The 9,433-nt window shown below is 43.1% G+C and overlaps 1 protein-coding gene across 1 annotated transcript in view; it reads right to left on the reverse strand.

Moving 5' to 3' along the window:
- Window positions 1–9,433, reverse strand: part of LOC118334881 (LIM zinc-binding domain-containing Nebulette-like) — a 35,262-nt gene that overhangs the window by 14,445 nt on the left and 11,384 nt on the right. The window lies entirely within an intron of this gene.

Raw genomic sequence — 9,433 nt, forward strand, 5'->3', positions numbered from 1 at the left:
GAGACAAAGAGCTGCTCTGTGGGATATTTTACACACACACACACAGACACACACACACACACACACACACACACACACACAGCTAGCCAAGGTAACTCCGTGCTGGCTGGACAAGCAGCTCAGGACAATAACTCAGTTTGTGTGGAGTCTTTTAACAGCCAGCTGACGTCCAGACGCCTGCAGCAAACAGGCCTGTCTGCTTGGCTCTTTACATAATATGGGTTTCTAACGAGCACACAACAACAAAATCAAACTCTAACGGACAAATTTCTGCTCAAACCACTAAAACTTGTCTTCACCAATGCACTTCCAGAAAGTTGGAGGACTAGAAAGATTCAGATTAAAAGCAAAACAGCAAAAATCGTTGCTGAAGAAGTCAAAGTAATCCTGAAATTCAGGGGTCAAGTTTTAAAATGACTACACTTCCCATAATGCAACTTCTCTTTTTATTAGCCCAAACTGAAAAGTCCTCGCCATTGAGAGTAAACAGACTTTGACATGTAAAGAAAACTGGTATTTTTGGAAACGCTTTATTTTACAGTCTGCTTATTATCTGGTATTCACTCGGAAAGATGGCAACAAAATTAAGTTATAACTTAGTAAGTACATGGAAACCTACCAGGAAACTATATGATCGCTCTGTTCGAAACAACCAGACTCCATTAAAAAAACAGTAATTTTTGGGTTTTTTGTTTTGTTTGAGTTATTGTGTGACTATAATGAATAATAACACAAACAAACTAACCGATCGAGGCAGCTGTAGACCAACAACTCCTGTGTTCTGCGAGGTTTAGTTACTGTTTTTGACACTTAGTTGTACGTTGGCTGTAGTTCTAATATCCAAAGTGCCAACTGATTTAAGAACATAAATATAATGAATAAAAACAAAAAAAAATAACAATTAATCTCAATATGAATACATAACTGAACACAGTCCCTTTAAAGTGATGTTGTTGTTTGATTATATCTTTAAAGATGCTGCTTTTTAGCCAGCTGAGCGACATCAGCTCTTCCCTAGAGATTAATGAGATGAGCTCATCAGCAACAACTCGGAGAGAAAACCAACAGGACGAGATGACCTCTGGGAAGTGTGGTGCAGAAATATCACAGTAAAGAGCGGCAAAGGCGAAAGTAAAATCACAAATCTCCTGAAAGATGCAACATCTTCTAAAATAAAATCGAGCTTTTGATCTCAGCTCTGTGGGTAAAAAAAGAACTAAACTTTTTAATTTAGCCTTCGAACGGATTTGTGCTGAACGTAAATTAACTGCAACCTTGATGATACGCGATAAAACCTGAAAGGAGGTGGAAATGCTGAATGGGTTTATGTAACAGTTTCAATGTGTGTGTGTGTGTGTGTGTGTGTGTGTGTGTGTGTGTCTCTCTCTCTCACACACACTCTAAATACACACACTTTCTAGGATAAAAACTAATTACACACACTGCTTAACAAACACTAAGGTGTCTCATACCTTACTCATCTATGAAACAGACTAAATATAACCTCTGCCAAAAAAAAACAGGAACAAACGCACACATGCTGCATTCAAACACACACACACACACACACACACAGTGTCCTTTAAACTGTTTCCAATAATACCTTCAGACACATCCTGCCTTTCTCTTACTGCTTGGTAAAGACACCAAATTTACAATACGCCAGTGTGTGTGTGTTTGTGTGTGTGTGAGAGAGAGAGAGTGGGTGTGTTGTGGATACAGATTTAGATTAACCATTGTCTATAATGTTGCCGTGGCATTTGGCAACCAACGACAGTCTCGGCAGCAGTGACGCACAGAAGTCTAAATGAGCATTCAGACGCACAGTCAGTGTGTGTGTGTGTGTGTGTGAGAGAGAGAGAGATCCAAAGAAAAGCAACCTCATCTTTGCAGGTTTAAATCCAAAAAATGTGTCACACGTCACATATGCAACACTTTAGTGTGGGATGATTTGATGATCGGTCCAAACTTTCCGACCTGAGTTGGTATTATTGAGCTCATCGAAGCTGAAATTAGAAACTTTTTGGTTTCATCTGTCACAGAACCTCAGAGCTGTTCTTCGTGTCCCTGTAGCTGTTACGGTCAAATAAATTATGAGTAAAACACTTTCACTATGAAACAAACATCTATAGATCACTTTTATATAACTCTTTAAATTATGTTAAGGCATAAAGTTATGCATAATTAAGGGCGTTGCTTTGAGTGACAGGTGTTTTAGTAACTGGGCTTCATTCAGCTTCACCTCTTTGCCATTTTTGGATTAGCTGGAGCCGGTGGAGTCAGGATGGGTGATTTTTATCCATCCATCCATCCATCCATCCATCCATCCATCTATAAACAAAGTACTGGTGGAACATTAATGTGTGCATCTAATTTCATAGCAACCCAACAATAGTTTCAGTCAAATGGTGGACCGACCGACACTGCCATCCCAGAGCCATGTCACTAGCATGAGCTCAACATTTCCTCTCTTTTTCCGAAGAACAATCATTTACAGACTTCTCTTCTATAATAGCGATCTATGAGTTAAAACACTTTTCATGCTTTTTTAGTTGCAGTGTCACTGTTGTCCACTGGACGCGTTACATCCGTTTTCTCCTGCCTGTGATGGAAACAGCTTCCTGATGCCAGGTAGAGCAGGAGGTACGGCTGTTATCATGGCTGTCACTGCAGCTAAAACCACGCTGGCTGCATGATGGGGGGGTGAGCCAGTGACACCACATTCCTCAGTCCCCCCTCACCGTCAGCAGCCAGCAGCAGCACATGGACAGGAGGACGGCGCCACGTGTTCCACTACCAACAACCAACACCAGAGAGCCTGAAGTTTCTTTACAAACTGACATAAAGCAACATAGATGCTCTTTTGGTGAATCACTGCGAGTGAGACAGATGAAGAGGAGGAAGAGAGGGCAGGGATGACAGCTGAATGTGTGTATAAGTGTGTCTGTGTATGTGTGTTCTTGCTGGTCAGTCTGGCCACTCTCCCTCTTCCTGCCTAGGTGTTGATGAAACTCTCAGTGTGGGCTCAGGGCAGATTTGGCTCCTGTAAACCTCGCTGACAGTTCAGCAGCACAACAGACAAATATTAAAGGGAACACACTGAATGTAGTGTGCAGTGTGTTATCGTCAACAAAGTGTGTGTTCTCTGCAGTTTACATACAGGGAGTATTTTTACTGTATGAATACTGAAACTACATGAAAATATGCATGTTAAAAGTTTATCTAGGTTGCTGAGTGTGAAGCTGCACGGTCATGGTTTCATTCATTGAAGACACACTCAGTAATCTCCAGCAGCAGTTAGTGAAGATATTAAATCATCACTTAATCTTTGAGCTACATTAATGAAAAGCTTTAAAAAATGTCAAACATGGCAGCAAAAAAGACAGCGGGGAAGTGTTGAAGAGGAACAGAGGTCTAACTCTGTGGAAGCAAGGTCTCTCTCACACACACACACACACACACACACACATCTCTTCATTATATCCCAGCTGACAGCAGTCTGAGGTGCTGTGTGTGTGTGTGTGTTCCTGCTGCAGCATCATCCTCCATTAACCAGCGTCCCTCTGAGCTGACTCTGCTCTGCTGAGGTCCTGACATCATCACAGGCATGTCGGCTCCTCTTTGGCACCGCTGCCGGCTATATAACCCGTGTTAAAGGAGCAATTCCACCAGTTCTGAGTGAGGAGCCAGAGACTTGAGGTTGTGTTTGTGTGGGAAATCTCCAGGAGATTTGTGTTTGGTCACCCTTCTGTTATAAATACCGAGCCCGCTGGGTGCGAGGTCGGCTTGGGGAAGGCTGGCACCAGGTCTCTCAGCCAGGCACAACAGACACAATCATTAGAGAGGGGGAAAGCCAGCACTGAATGTAGGTGTGGCAGTGTGTTATCGTTGAAACGAAGTGGTGAGTGATTCTCTGGCGCTTTACAGTACAGGAGAGTATTGTTTACTGTATGCAATCACTGAAAACTACATGAAAATATGCATGGTTATAAAGTTTATCTAAGACGGTTGGCATGAGTGTTGAAGCTGCACGCCTCATTGGTTTAATTTCATTGACAACGACACACTCCAGTAAGTCTCAGCAGGGCAGATTAGTTGAAGATAAGTTTAAATCATCACATGTAATCTGTTGAGCTAGCATTAAGTAGACAAAGCTTTTAAAAAAGATGTCCAAAACCATCGGGCAGCAAAAAAGGAACAGCGGGGAAGTGTTGAAGAGGAACAGAAGGTCTAATCTGTGGAAGTCACGCAGGTCTCTCTCCACCACGAAACACACACTCCGGCAGCGCACGAGCACAACCACACACACAGCAGCACACGCCACTCTCGTTGCTTATACGACACCCCCTCCGCAGGCTGAGCACAGTCTGAGGTGCTCTGGCTGTGTGTGTTGTGTGTGTGTGTGTGTCGTGTGTGTGTGAGTTCTGCAAATTGAGCATGCATCCTCCATTAACTCAGCGTCCGCTCCCTGAGCTGACCGTCTGCTCTGCTGAGGTCTGGACATGCATCGACGAGGCCATGTCGGGCTCGATCTTTTGGCAGCCGGGCTGCAGGCTATATACCAAGGCCCGTGTTAAAGGAGCAAATTTCCACCAGTTCCTGCAGTGAGGAGCCAGAGACTTGGAGGGTTCAGTGTTGTCGAGTGCTGCGCGACCCCCGCCCAGAACACCCAACCGCTCGCCCGACTAGTGTTGGGTTGCCCTGCACTCTACCATCGTGCCATCCTCTCATTTGAATCGCGGTGACGCTAAAGCTTTATGTATAAAGCATAGAAACCCCGGGCCACAACAGCCCGCTCAGACCCCCCACGAGGCCCCTGTCTGGCTGGCGCGCATAACTAACCCCCAACGAGACCTATCAGCGCAGAACACAACAGGAGAACATCCGACGCCACACAACACAAACCAACAAAAATACATCCCACAAATATCAGACCGGAAAATCAATCACACCACGAACAACACAAACCGCCCCGGGCGCGGCGGGCGGGCGACCCCAAGAGGAATCCACTGCCCAGAACAAACATACCGAGAGAGAAGTAGACAGGAGCATCATACAGAGACGAATTATATGGAAGGGAGAGCATGACCAAGTAAGACATCAGCAGAGATAAGAGGAATGATATAAAAATTAGGCTCACAATACTAGATAGCTGAGAAATAACCTGTTTCACACATGAAACATAGCACTAGAACAGACAATAAAAAGATAATCCACTTTGCTACACCACAACACCAACACAAAAATAAACACACACATCATAAAAATAACGAAACAAAGAAAAACAAAAGCACGCACGCACACCTCACTGCCCATGCCCCACGGGATAAAAACAACACACACATATCGACTCTGATTCCCAACAAAAAGAAACTAAGGAAATATAACAACAAACACAGAGACAGATAATAAATCTTACCCACACCTACTGCTGAATGGATAACTGAGAAACGGACAATAAATAACAAGAAAAGAAGAAAATAACACCGACTAAGAAAAAATAGATAACACACAGTGGCAAGATACAAGTAAAGAGAAAAAAAATGAGACAGAAAAAATTCGCAAAAAAGATAAAGATAAGAAGATAATGAAAAAGAAAGAATTTGGTTTACTTTCTCCTGCTCTCAGCATGCGCTACAACAACCATCTTTTAGGATTTAGCAGGTCGGCTGGTCGACCACCGACCCGACCCAACGCGACAGGCGTCATTGTTCCTCCACTACTTTTGGACATTTTAGTAGACTAAGGCTGGAACCAGTAGAATCAGAGAATTATTTACATCACCACTTTACAGTAACTTTCTCTAACCACAGCGATCAGCCACAACACGTAGTGGAGTCAGCTTTAATCGCTGGCGAGCCTCTTTCCGACAACATCCAGTCAGCCGCAGCAAACAAGACCCCAGACAGCGCAAAGCTGGAGAACCGCACTTGATGCTGGCAGGTCCACCAACACTCGTGAGTCTGCTCTGCAACCAGCGACCTCTGCGGCCGCCCTAGTTTTGGACATTCAAGACAGGCACACTGCTGCCATGCTATACACCCCCTCGGCGTACGGGAACTAAAGTGCAAGTGCTATAGAGGCACGTGTAATATAAGATCGGTGTCGCAGCAGGGGGCGACAGTGTACCTGGTGCCCTGCAACGCCACACGTTCGCGCGAGCACCCCAAGGACTCAATAAGACAAGAAATAAAACATTAATAAAAAAAGAAACCCATCATTGTCCTTCCCCGTTTTTGAACGGCTTGAAGCTGCCGGCCCGTCTTAAACGCGACGAGCGAGGGCTGGTCATCTCTCATTCCACATGTGATATGTCCTCCACCAACTCGGGTTGCTCGTCGTCCACCGCGCGCAACCCCAGCTGTGAGAAGGTGAGGAATCCAGCCAGTTGCCAGATCCGGAGTGTGTCGCCTCCCTGTCATCCGGGAGCTGGTTTGAATGCCTCCTCCGTCGCGCGGACCTCTATCCGCAGACTCGCTGGATGGCAATTAAAGCACTCTCAGCAGCATGAAAGGCTGAGAGCAGGCTGCTACCACTGACATCCATTACCTGCGCCATCTTTATATAAGGATATCTATTGTTTCTCATCCAGCGCCCGACAGATAGTACAGATGCGCGGCGTGTATAGAGAATGCTCTGACACTGAAGAGATCCACACTTGAGAGATATACAAATTAATGAAAACGTAACGATTCCTAGGGAACGACATTGAGAATAAAACCAAGAACAATGGCAAGATTAAAGGTATTGTTGTAAGAAATTCTACAATGAAGTAAGGCAAGAAGGGTGTCTACACAGTAAACTGAAGGGACAAAAAGGACAATCCTCATACACGAATGTATATTGTTTGCTCTCAGCATGTATCTCAGGAGGCTCGTTGTACGGTTGGTTGATATAGTGTTATAGATTTTGGTTGTATGATGATCTGGCTCTCATAGATGTCATTGCCCGCTTCTACTCCATCTCTTTTCGCTTCTTCCTCCTAGAGATAGATGCGAATCAGATGGGTTGACTGGCTCTGGAAAATAATAACTTAACATAGAGAGGACTTATATAGATAGGCCAGAAAGAATTTTATCAAACCTTTCCGCTTTGGTCAGTGACGCTTAGGGCTTCAATGTGACCCCCACCACCGGAGCAATCCCCTTCTTCTGGAACCAAGGGCAAACCGAACATTTGCATATGGGAGGTGGTTGGTGTGGCTCTGGCCATTGGATGGCTCAAACCAGACAAGGATTTTAACCTGCCCTGCTGTTTCGCAAAAAATGCCTTCCAAAAGTGGGTTGAAAAACCCACGAGTCAAAGGCACCCAACGTCTTTCTCATGTCAGGCCATAAGAACGTTCTTTTCTTTTCTATTTTTTATCGTACTCCGCCAACAAGTCGCAATTTCTTGACAAAGCCTTTTCCTTTCCTGCCCCGCGCCTGCCCCTAAAACCCTGCCAAAGCTTCTTCTACTCTGTCAAAACAATCAGATCTACAACAATGCCAAGCTTTTTTATTTTTTTGGAAAGTTGTCAAAACTGGATTTGTTGCGCATACCATTTTTCTTCATTTACTGTCACCCACGCCTGAAACTCCTTTGAATTTAATGGCGCTGTTTGGTGTCCTGATTTTTTGGACCAAGAAATAATTTTGCAAACAGATGCAAGAACACTAATCATGGAACAAAAAGTGAAAGATAAATTGAGCAAAAAAACTAAATGCAAGATTTTTGGGGCTCCCCTTTCCTTTGCCTGCAGTCGGTGAACGGAAGCCCCCTTTGTAAAAGCGGAAGGGCCAAACCTGAACGAAGCGCAAAATTACTTTTTCGACGAGCTTTTTTGACTTTGTGTTGGTGAAAGGAGTTCTGAAAAGCTGGAGTTTTTTCTGCGGCCGACCTCCAATGTTTATGATTACTTCACACCGTTTTCCATCCGAGCAACATTAATAATGCCCTATCATCCCACCTCTCATGTCCTTTTCCTGTTTTCGGGTGGGGGCAGCCCCTTTGATTAAAAGGGGCCAGTGAACAAATGAGGGGGAGCACCTTTAATTCCAGGCTTTTGTGCTTATTTAGAGTAAAGAAAGATATCGTTATCAGCCAGAAAGGATTGTTTAATTTGAGCTTGGCTTTGCGGGGGCCTGATCGAACGGCTGCGATGTGTTTTAAGGGAAGAAGTCCTCAGAACAGAAAAGGTCCGTACGCCTACAAGCCTGCGTCCCCTTTAAGAGGGAGAAAATGATGGGAGGTTAGACTAACTGCAAGGACGGCCATATTCCAACCCGGCAAACTTTTTCTTTAAAAAGTGAGGAAAGATTTTGTGTTTTTTTTTTTTTAACCACCATGACTGTTATCATGCTTTTCCGCCCGGCCTTTTTCAAAATGTTTTGCGCTTCTTTTTAACAAGCCAGGGACCCTTAAAATAATTTCCACACAAGTTTCCGGAAATTAGGCCCTTCTTTTCTCTCTTTTTATCTTTTTAAATGACCCAAAAATAAAGGTACATCAAATTCAAGCTTTTTTTTCTCTAAATCACCTGGGACTGTTTTCCCCAAAATCATGCCTTCAAAATCTTTTTGCTTGGGAATTCAAGGGTTTTTTCGTCCACGATCAAATATTTTTAATCGACCCAAGCTCACTTTTTTTTTACTTTATCGTCCTTCGGATCATTTTTTTCTGCCGCTTTTAGTGAGTTGTGAAAGCTTTGGAAATTTTTTCTTTTTTGTTTTTTATTTTCTTACGTTCCATTCGGCACAAAAACAATGAATTGAACCACCAGTTCCTTTTTCAATCCCAGTGATTTACAAAAGCTTCTTTCCCACAATCGCCCCCTGCCCCCCAGTTAAGGATTTTTCTTCAATAAAGGAAGCCCCGATCACCAAAAAGTAAAAGCTTTGGTTCCCTCATCCATGGTTGTTTTTAAAGCCTGGACTGCAGAATTTCTCTTTTTATTGGTCCAACCAGTAATGGGAAAATCAAAATAGAACACCTTTTTTTTAATGTTTACAAACAAATTTTTATCAACCTTTTTAAAAACCCAATTTCTTAACGCACCTGGATTCATTTTGATAGATTCAATTAATAAATGGATTTTATTGATAACAAAATGTTTATAGGGGTTTGGTCCAAACGATTTCCCCTACAAAATCCCCCAAATCGTCAAAAAAATTTCCAATTTTTGGAACAGTTTTTTTTCAAATTATTGGTTCTTTTATAGTTAAAGTCTTTTTTTTCTTTTGGGATATACCACACTAACGATTTATAAAACGTTACTTAGACGTTGTTTTTTTTGTTTTCCATAATTGGGCAATTTTAATTTTGAAAGCTCTTACACAAAATAACTTTAAATTAAGTTTTTGGGAAACCAAAACCCAACTAACCAAAGGTCACTTAAGAGACAAAAGAGCTGTTTATACAGTGTGTCAGGAGAAAAAAGGCCCTTCAATTATCT

This window comes from Morone saxatilis, unplaced genomic scaffold, assembly GCF_004916995.1.
Source record: "Morone saxatilis isolate NCDOM2014 unplaced genomic scaffold, NCSU_SB_2.0 Contig0, whole genome shotgun sequence".
In the NCBI taxonomy this organism is placed as follows: Eukaryota; Metazoa; Chordata; class Actinopteri; family Moronidae; genus Morone; species Morone saxatilis.